Below are 10,614 nucleotides of genomic sequence, written 5' to 3' on the forward strand. Positions count from 1 at the left end.
GTAATCAGAAAGGCAGAAAGAACTCATACTTTTTTTTAATATAAAAAATAATTCGCTATACCATTTCTGCTTAGGAAATAAGATATAGGGTTGCATACTTTCCTGAGTTAATTATAAAAAGTGAGAATTGACAGCTGTACTGGATTCCCATTACAGTACTAAAAGATCACAGAGTCGAATAAAACGCAGGACTATGTTGTGTTTGGCCTCTATCCTTACTCCATTAAACTCCAACATAAAGATCACATTATCTCCAGGTAGTAGGCAGAATTCTTTTCATTGCTCCAGTAATAATTAAGATTTTAATGACCAGGGAGTCATAAAACGGCTTTTTGTGATACGTTGTGCCACAAAACATTGAAAATGTGCTGTCTCCATAATCACAAATTACAGAATCTTACTGGAAGTGATAAAAGCCGCAGAATCAATACAAAATATATGATTAATATTCACAGATGAAATAAACATGTAAAGATATAGGCACTTTGTGCTTTAATTACTCATTATTTTATTTTATTCTTTAAGTTTTTATTTAAATTCCAGTTGGTTAGCACAGTGTAATATGAGTTTCAGGTGTATAATATAGTGATTCAATACTTCCATACAACACTTGGTGCTCATCACAAATGCATGCCTTAATTCCCGTTACCAATTCAACCCATCCCCCACTCTGCCTCTGGTAACCATCAGTTTGCTCCCTATAGTTAAGAATCTGTTTCTTGGTTTGCCTCCCACACTTTTTTTATTCCCCATTTGCTTATTTGTTTTATTTCTTATATCCCACATGAGTGAAATCATATGGTATTTGTCTTTTTCTGACTTATTTCCCTTAGCATAATATTCTCTAGCACAATCCATGTCTTTGCATATATATACACATATATGTATATATATATATGCAAGTTCACAAGTTCACATTTGTGAACACCTGCTTAGCTTATTGTATATATATGTGTGCATATGTATATGTACACACATATATATGTGTATGTACACACACACATATACACACACACACACACCACCTCTTCTTTTTCCATTCATCAATCAATGGACACTTGGACCTTCTCCATAATTTGACTGTTGTAGATAATGCTGCTATACATATTGGGGTGCATGTAACCATTTGAATTACTAGAAGACTGTATGTCTTCTTTGGAAAAATTTCTATTCATGTATTCTGCTCATTTTTAAATTGGATTATTCATTTTTGGGGTATTGAGTAGTATAAGGTCTTTACATATTTTTGATACTGACTCTTTATCAGATATGTCATTTGCAAATATCTTCTCCTATTCTAAAGGTTGTCTTTTAGTTTTGTTGATTGTTTCCTTCACTGTACAGGATCTTTTTATCTTGATGAAGTCCCAATAGTTTATTTTGCTTTATTTTCCTTAAGAGACATATCTAAAGAGAGGTTACTGCCTGTTTTCTCCTTTAGGATTTTTATGATTTCATGTCTCACATTTAGTCTTTAATCAATTTGAATTTATTTTTGTGTATGGTATAAGAAAGTGCTTCAGTTTCACTCTTTTGGGTGTTGCTGTCCAGTTTTCCCACTGACATTTGTTGAATAGACTTTTTTCTATTGGCTATTCTTTCCTGCTTTGTTGAAGATTAACTGACTATAGAGTTGTAGTTCATTTCTGGGTTTTCTATTCTGTTCCATTGATCTATGTGCCTCTTTTTGTGCCAGTACCATACTGTTTTGATCACTATAGCTTTGTAACATGACTAGAAGTCCAGAATTGTGATGCCTCCAGAATTGCTTTTCTTTTGCAAGATTGCTTTGGCTATTTGGAGTCTTTGTGGTTCCATACAAAATTGGGGATTGCTTATTCTAGCACTGTGAAAAATGCTGATGGTATATTGATAGGATTTCATTAAATATGTAGATTGCTTTTGCTGGTATAGACATTTTAACAATATTTGTGCTTTAAATCCATGAGCATGGAATGTCTTTAATTATGAATTTAAACATGAGTTTTCAACTTTAAACCATGGCAAAAAACTGTTATAAGTTTAGATTCAACTCAGGTTTCCCATTATTTCTCTCCTTAAGATTTGTGAGAAACTGTTTTGAAGAGGAGTGTCTCCATCTCTTTGGAAAATCAACAATTTCTATAACACACAGCTTCAGTCCCTTCCACAACCCTTCCCCTCTAAAAGAAAATCCAAACAAAACACATCAGTAATTTTATGCTGGAAAAGATCCTAGCAATAACAAAGAATTCAAGTGAAGGACATCATCCCAAAAGATGTTAAGAAGAGTTTATTAGAATAACAGGCTCAGTTCTCATGGTGCTTACCTTTTTACATCTTACATTTTCTATTAGGCTGTATAGTTGACTAAAGATAACAATTTACCCTTATTATTTACTCAAATATTTAGTAATTTTCTTTATTGTGCTCTTGTGTTTGCTTTATAGGATTCTTGCTTAGGACATGGAGACCATGTGAGAAAAGGCAAATAATAACAAAAACATCATAGAGATAGACTAATAAAAGCTAGTGTTACAATATAACACACAATGACCAATACGTAAGAACACTCATGAACACCCACTTAGCTTATTGTATCTTGAAAAAAATTAAGCATCTTTCCTTATAACTTTAATTAACAATGAGCTAGAATTTTGGGTTGTTTTTATTTTTCTTATTTAAAAATATTACTTTACTGAAAATATTATAATAACACAAATCCAAGAGAAGAATTCCCACAATATTATCACTGAGTCAAGTGGATATTTTATTTTTTATGTAGCTATCTAAATATTTTCCATATTCCAATTCATTTTGCATATTTTCTCTAAGATTATAGCTATTACTGTGTTATTCAAAACAATTATTTCAACAACTCCTTTCTACACTTATTTGCTATTTTGGGGTCATTGAAGTATGAACATTCTAATTATAGTGAACTTTTGATCGGATCAAAAATCAGATATTTAGAACGTCTTTGAAATAAGTGAATTTTAGTAGAGTTCACTCTGCTATGCTGAAGTTTATGGGGAAAAAAGCATTTTTACCTATAATCTGTTTAATCCTTTTAAAATTTGAATTGAGAGGAATCTATAGAACAAAAATCAGATTTAGAACATTTCTCTGTCATTATTACATATTAAAGGCAAGTTTATAGCCAATGTAAATATGACTCATGTATTAAATCCATTAAAAATCCCCACCCAGATTCCTGAGGCAATTGGTTGAAGCACATCTGAGTCTTTCTAAATTTGAGAAATGTTTTGCATGAGGAAACAGTCATGAACAACTGGCATTCTACTTGCATCCCATCACATGTTGTTATTTACAGTTAATAGCAATGAATCAGCATGAGTGGAAGAGGAGGAAGAGTTGGGAATTTATTTTTCAGCTTTGTCTTAGGCACTTGATCCTGTTTCCAATTAAAAGTATCAGCAGTACAAATTGCTGAGACTTCACAATGAAACTAAATTTTCTGCTTTCTTGAGTGAAGTCTGGGTTAACTAAACAAAATATTATAAAGTTAAAACTCCATTACCTAGTACCCGACTCATATCTTTTTTTTTTTTTTTTTTAGATACAGGAAAGTTGCAAAAAAACAATTTGATGTTGAGAATGTGGTATAACACAGAATAAGATATTCTGATTTATTAAAAATTTAGCATTAATTCCTTTTTCCAGTACGTTGCATTTTTTATTAAATAAAATATTCAAGAAAACTTTCTATTCAGCACATACAAATATGTATTTATATATGTCGGTATAAACAGACATTTTTATACTAGGTTTTGGAACCAGTAACGATTCTTTTTTTCTATTTCCAAAAATTTTATCCTGAACCATGAGTACTTATGCTGTGAATGATAATCTTGAAGGCAACTTGATAGAATTAATTATTAAATAATTATTAATTTGTGTTTATTAGAATATACTTACTAAAGTGAAAAAGTGGCCCAAACTAGAAATGTTTCAAGAGAGTTTACAATGGAACAGAATTAATTATGCAGTCATCAAAAATAATGAAATTTTGGCCTTTGCAATGATGTGGATGGAGCTAGAATATATTGTGTTAATTGAAATATATCAGAGAAAGACAAATACTATGTGATTTCACTCATATGTGGAATTTAAGAATCAAAGCAGATGAACATATGAGAGGGAGGAAAAAGAGAGTTTAGCAAACCGTAAAAGACTCTTAAAGATAGAGAACAAATTCAGGGTTGATGAAGGGAAGTGGATGGAGAATGGACTAGATGGATGATGGGTATTAAGGAGGGCACCTGTTATGATGAGCACTGGGGGTTGTACTTAAGTAACGAATCACTGAATTCTACTCCTCAAACCAATATTGCACTGTATCTTAATTAACTGGAAATTAAATAAAAATTCAAAAAAAAGAATGAGAAATATTTGTATGTGCTGAATAGAAAGTTTTCTTGAATATTTTATTTAATAAAAAATGCAACGTACTGGAAAAAAGAATTAATGCTAAATTTTTAATAAATCAGAATAACTTATTCTTCAACATTGAACCAACAGTTCAGTATTTTTAAATTGTAGAACTGCATTTTAGATATTCAAGGCAGTAACTATAATTCATACATTTATAACCCTAGGGAATTTATTTAAAATTAAGGCAAATATGCTAGTTTAATATATTTTCTTTTTTATCATGAATTAAATCTCTGTTGAATAAAAAGTCAGTCATGTCCCTGTGATTCTAGACATTTTGAAGAGTGTGAGATAATATCTCATTGTGCTTTTGCTTTGCATTTTCCTAATGATCAGTGAAGCTAAGCATTTTTGCATGTGCCTGTTGGCTATCTATAGTATTCTTGGGAAAAATGTCTATTCAGGGAGCTACCCATTTTTTTGTATATTTTTATTGGAGTTCAATTTGCCAACATATATCATAACACCCAGTGCTCATCCTGTCAAGTGCCTCCCTCAGTGCCCATCACCCAGTCACCCCAAACCCCCTCCCACCTCCCTTTCCACCACCCCTTGTTCATTTCCCAGAGTTAGAAGTCTGTCATCTTCTGTCACCCTCACTGATATTTCCCACTCATTTTCTCTCTTTCCCCTTTATTCCCTTTCACTATTTTTTATATTTCCCCAAATGAATGAGACCATATAATGTTTGTCCTTCTCCAATTGACTTCACTCCACATAATACCCTCCAGTTCCATCCATGTTGAAGCAAATGGTGGGTATTTGTCATTTCTAATAGCTGAGTAATATCCTATTGTATATATATATATATACCACATTTTCTTTATTCATTCATCTTTCGATGGACACCGAGGCTCCTTCCACAGTTTGGCTATTGTGGACATTGCTTCTATAAACATTGGGGTGCAGGTGTCCTGCCGTTTCACTGCATCTGTATCTTTGGGGTAAATCAACTCAAAATGGATGAAAGATCTACATGTGAGACAAGAATCCATCAAAATCCTAGAGGAGAACACAGGCAACACCCTTTTTGAACTTGGCCACAGCAACTTCTTGCAAGATACATCTATGAAGGCAAGGGAAACAAAAGCAAAAATGAACCATTGGGATTTCATCAAGATAAAAAGCTTCTGCACAGCAAAAGGAACAGTCAACAAAACTAAAAGGAACTACCCATTTCTAACTGTATTATTTGTATTTTTTAGTATTGAGTTGTGTTTTTTATGTATTTTGAATATTAATATCTTAGCAGATATATCATTTTCAAATATCTTCTCCTATTTAGTAGGTTGCCCTTTTATTTTGTTGATGATTTCCTTTATAGTGCAAAAGCTTTTTGTTTTGGTGTAGTCCTATTAGTTTATTTTTGCTTTTGTTTCCTTTGCCTGAAGAAACATATAAAGAATAATGTTGCTAAGGCCAACATTAAAGAAATTACTGCTCATGTTTTCTTCTAAGACTTTTATGGTTTACATGTCACATTTACGTTTTTAATCTATTTTGACTTTATTTTTGTGTTTGGTGTAAGAACGTGTCCAGTTTCTTTCTTTTGCATGCTATCCAGTTTTTCCAAAAATATTTATTGAGGAGACTGTTTTCCCCACTGTATATTATTATCTTTGTTAAAGATTATTTTGACCATATAAGTGTGGATTTATTTATGAGACTTCTATTCTGTTCCATTGATCTATGTGTCTATTTTTGTACCAGTACCATACTGTTTAGATTACTATAGCTCTGCATTATATCTGGAAATATGGGATTGAAATAACAAGTGTTGACAAAAATATGGAGGAAAAGGAGCCCTTGTACACTGTTGATGGGAATGTAAATTGGCGCAGCCAATGTAGAATACTGTATGGGGGTTCCTCAAAAACAATTAAAAATAGAAATAGCATATGATCCAATAATTCTTCTCCTGAGTATTTGCCCAAAGGAAACAAAAACACTAATTCCAAAAGACATATGTGCCCTGTTTTTTGGCAGCATGATTTACAATAGCCGAGATATGGAAGGAACCCAAATGTCCATCAGTAGAATGAATAAAGAAGTTGTGGTATTTATACCCAAGGAATATTTCTCAGTCATAAAAGTGAATGAGATCTTGCCACTTGCAGTAATATAAATGGACTTAGAGGTTACACTGATAAGTGAAATAAATCAGACAGAGGCAGATACCATATGATTTCACTTATATGTACAGTCTAAAAAACAAAACAAGCAAACACTTTACAATACAGAGAACAAAAGAGAGGTGAGTGGATGTATGGGTGAAATAGATAAGGGAGATTAAGAAGTACAAACTTCCAGTTATAAAATAAATAAGCCATGTAGGTGAAAAGCATATCATAGAGAATATAGTCAATAATATTTTTTATAATAGCATTTGTTGACAGATGGCGACTACAGTTATTGTGGTGAGCACTGTATAATATATAGAATTGTTTAATCAATACATTGTACACTTGAAACTAATATAAAGTATGTGTATTATACTTAAGTAAAATAATAAAAATTCAATTGAAAAGACAAAAAACTGCTGCAAAAAGTCATGCATTCTACTGTGAAGAAATCTGAGTATTAATAAACAGAATAAAACATAATGTAACAACTTTATATATATTTAGGTTTTATTAGGTGTCTCCTTCGGGTGCTCTTTTAATTAGATCCTCTAATTTTTAGATAAATGTATAGAATACTGCTTATGAATTTATGCAATTGCTATGTAGTCAACAATCTAGCCCGTCTAAAAGCTTATAAAGTGTATACGATGTAGAATAAAAATATTTGGGACACCTGGGTGGCTCAGCGGTTTGGCGCCTGCCTTCGGCTCAGGACGTGATCCTGGAGACCCGGGATCGAGTCCCACGTTGGGTTCCCTGCATGGAGCCTGCTTCTCTCTCTCTCTGCCTGTGTCTCTGCCTCTCTCTCTATATCTCTCATTAATAAATAAATAAAATCTTTTTAAAAAAGAATCAAAATATTTTCTGTTATGATGCATTAAAATAGGGCAGGAGTATCACCCAGTTGGCACATAGTCTCAAACAAATATCTTTCTCCTCACTAGGGTCTGTTTACTAAAAATGTGTCTCATACAGGAAAACACACACACACACACACACACACACACACACCACATACCCTGATTAAAAATCTTGAGTTATTTTACTTGACTTAAAACACGAAATAATTTTATTTCTATTTTTTATTTTTATTTTTTATTTTTAAATTTATTTTTTATTGGTGTTCAATTTGCCAACATACAGAATAACACCCAGTGTTCATCCCGTCAAGTGCCCCCCTCAGTGCCCGTCACCCATTCACCCCCACCCCCCGACCTCCTCCCCTTCCATCACCCCTAGTTCGTTTCCCAGAGTTAGGAGACTTTATGTTCTGTCTCCCTTTCTGATATTTCCCACACATTTCTTCTCCCTTCCCTTATATTCCCTTTCACTATTATTTATATTCCCCAAATGAATGAGAACATACAATGTTTGATGTTTGTCCTTCTCTGATTGACTTACTTCACTCAGCATAATACCCTCCAGTTCCATCCACGTTGAAGCAAAAGGTGGGTATTTGTCTTTTCTAATGGCTGAGTAATATTCCATTGTATACATAAACCACATCTTTTTTATCCATTCATCTTTCGATAGACACCGAGGCTCCTTCCACAGTTTGGCTATTGTGGACATTGCTGCTATAAACATTGGGGTGCAGGTGTCCTGGCGTTTCATTGCATCTGAATCTTTGGGATAAATCCCCAACAGTGCAATTGCTGGGTCGTAGGCAGATCTATTTTTAACTCTTTGAGGAACCTCCACACAGTTTTCCAGAGTGGCTGCACCAGTTCACATTCCCACCAACAGTGTAAGAGGGTTCCCTTTTCTCCGCATCCTCTCCAACATTTGTGGTTTCCTGCCTTGTTAATTTTCCCCATTCTCACTGGTGTGAGGTGGTATCTTATTGTGGTTTTGATTTGGATTTCCCTGATGGCCAGTGAAGCGGAGCATTTTCTCATGTTCATGTTGGCCATGTCTATGTCTTCCTCTGTGAGATTTCTCTTCATGTCTTTTGCCCATTTCATGATTGGATTGTTTGTGTCTTTGGTGTTGAGTTTAATACGTTCTTTATAGATCTTGGAAACTAGCCCTTTATCTGATACGTCATTTGCAAATATCTTCTCCCATTCTGTAGGTTGTCTTTTAGTTTTGTTGACTGTTTATTTTGCTGTGCAAAACTTCTTATCTTGATGAAGTCCCAATAGTTCATTTTTGATTTTGTTTCTCTTGCCTTCATGGATGTATCTTGCAACAAGTTGCTCTGGCCAAGTTCAAAAAGGGTGTTGCCTGTGTTCTCCTCTGGGATTTTGATGGAATCTTGTCTCACATTTAGATCTTTCATCCATTTTGAGTTTATCTTTGTGTATGGTGTAAGAAATAATTTTAAATGTAAACTTTGTGCTATATTTTTAAATTGTGGTTAAAATGCACAAAGCTTACCATCTTAATGATCTTAATCATCTTAATGATTTTAAGTGTACATTCAGTGGCAGTAACTATATTCACATTGTTGTGTTACCAACACCACGATCTATCTCCAGAACAGTTTTAATCTTGATGAACTGAAATTCTCTATTAATCTATGCTTTAAATGACACCTAACATATGTTAAGCCATGTCTTTATTGGTTGTTAAAGCTTTTAATTATTTTATTATTATGATACACAATGCTTTAATAAACATCCTTATTCACATCGCATACAATATATTCACATAGGAATATATTATTGTTCCTATTTCTATTAGCTAGATTTTCAGAAGCGGAGATTGTACAATTACATGGTATATTGTAAACCCAGATCCTCTTTTCAAACCAGAATAAAGTTATAGACTGATGGTCAGGCATATTTACTGACAGAACTTGGATACATATTGACTTGGTTGTGCATTATGCGTGAATATGTTAATAGGGAGATTGCTGGAGCAGGGTTGCGTTACATAATAAGGATTTAGACAGGTATATGTGATGGGAAGGTAATTAAAGACTTCTAGTTTAAAATGTCAAAACAAAATAAAACATTCCACATATTGACCATCAAATCTTACACTTTTCCCCTTCCTTCAGGACTATCTGTTCAGAATGTAAAACATGGGAAACAGCTCTCCAAAGATAAGGAAAATTGAACATTTAAATAAGTATGTGATTAAGAAAAATTCTCTGCTTGTCTTTTCTGACACAAAAGTTAAGGTGTAACACAATACATTATTGTTTATCAATGAGAGGATCATTCTTCCTATTAAGACATCCATATCTCATGACTATAAGAACACTAAGTACTCAGAAAATTCCTGTGAAAGCTGTCGGGACTCTTTTTGTATACTCCTTGGTCATCTATATTAATCCTCATAACAGATGACAGGAATTGTATGCCCATTTTGTTCTGAAATAATATTGTAATAATTATCTTCATGCTTTCATACATACAGCAGTAGTTATATTAAGTGGACATTAGATCACAGGGTGAAAATCCTACATTTTTTATTGGCTTCTGAATTCCTTAGTAATTTTCCTTTGCCATGATTCTAAATACACTTAAAAACATCTTGAATTATCTGTATTTTTCCATAAAATACTTTTTTGGGGTGGATTGGCACAATAGAAATATTAATACCATATTAATATTTATTAATATTAATAGAAATATAAAGAGTTATGATAACTTCTACAATTATTTTGTTAAAATTATAATTTAATTTATTACTTAAAGATTTAGTTTCTGTGCTATATCAGAGAGCCCTAAATGGCAAACTAGATTTTGACAACAGAAGGGCAACTGGGTGGCTTAGTGGTTGAGCATCTGCCTTTGGCTCAGGTGGTGATCTGGGATTCTGGGTTTGAGTCCTGCATCAGGCTCCCCAAAGGGAGCCTGCTTCTCTCTGTGCCTCTCTATGTCTCTCATCAATAAATAAAATCTTTTTAAAAAAGATTTTGACAACATAAAAACTTGAAGAAACTGAAAAGTTTAAAGTTAACTAATTTATCTAATCTGTAAAGGAGATACAAATTCTGATTACTTAGATGTTCCTCAATAAAGAGTCATCAGTAATGCTTATTTTTGATTTACAGTATAATCAAAATAATTATTTATTGACTTGAAGCAATACCTAAGCTTTAGCA

This window comes from Canis aureus, chromosome X, assembly GCF_053574225.1.
Source record: "Canis aureus isolate CA01 chromosome X, VMU_Caureus_v.1.0, whole genome shotgun sequence".
Classification (NCBI taxonomy): domain Eukaryota; kingdom Metazoa; phylum Chordata; class Mammalia; order Carnivora; family Canidae; genus Canis; species Canis aureus.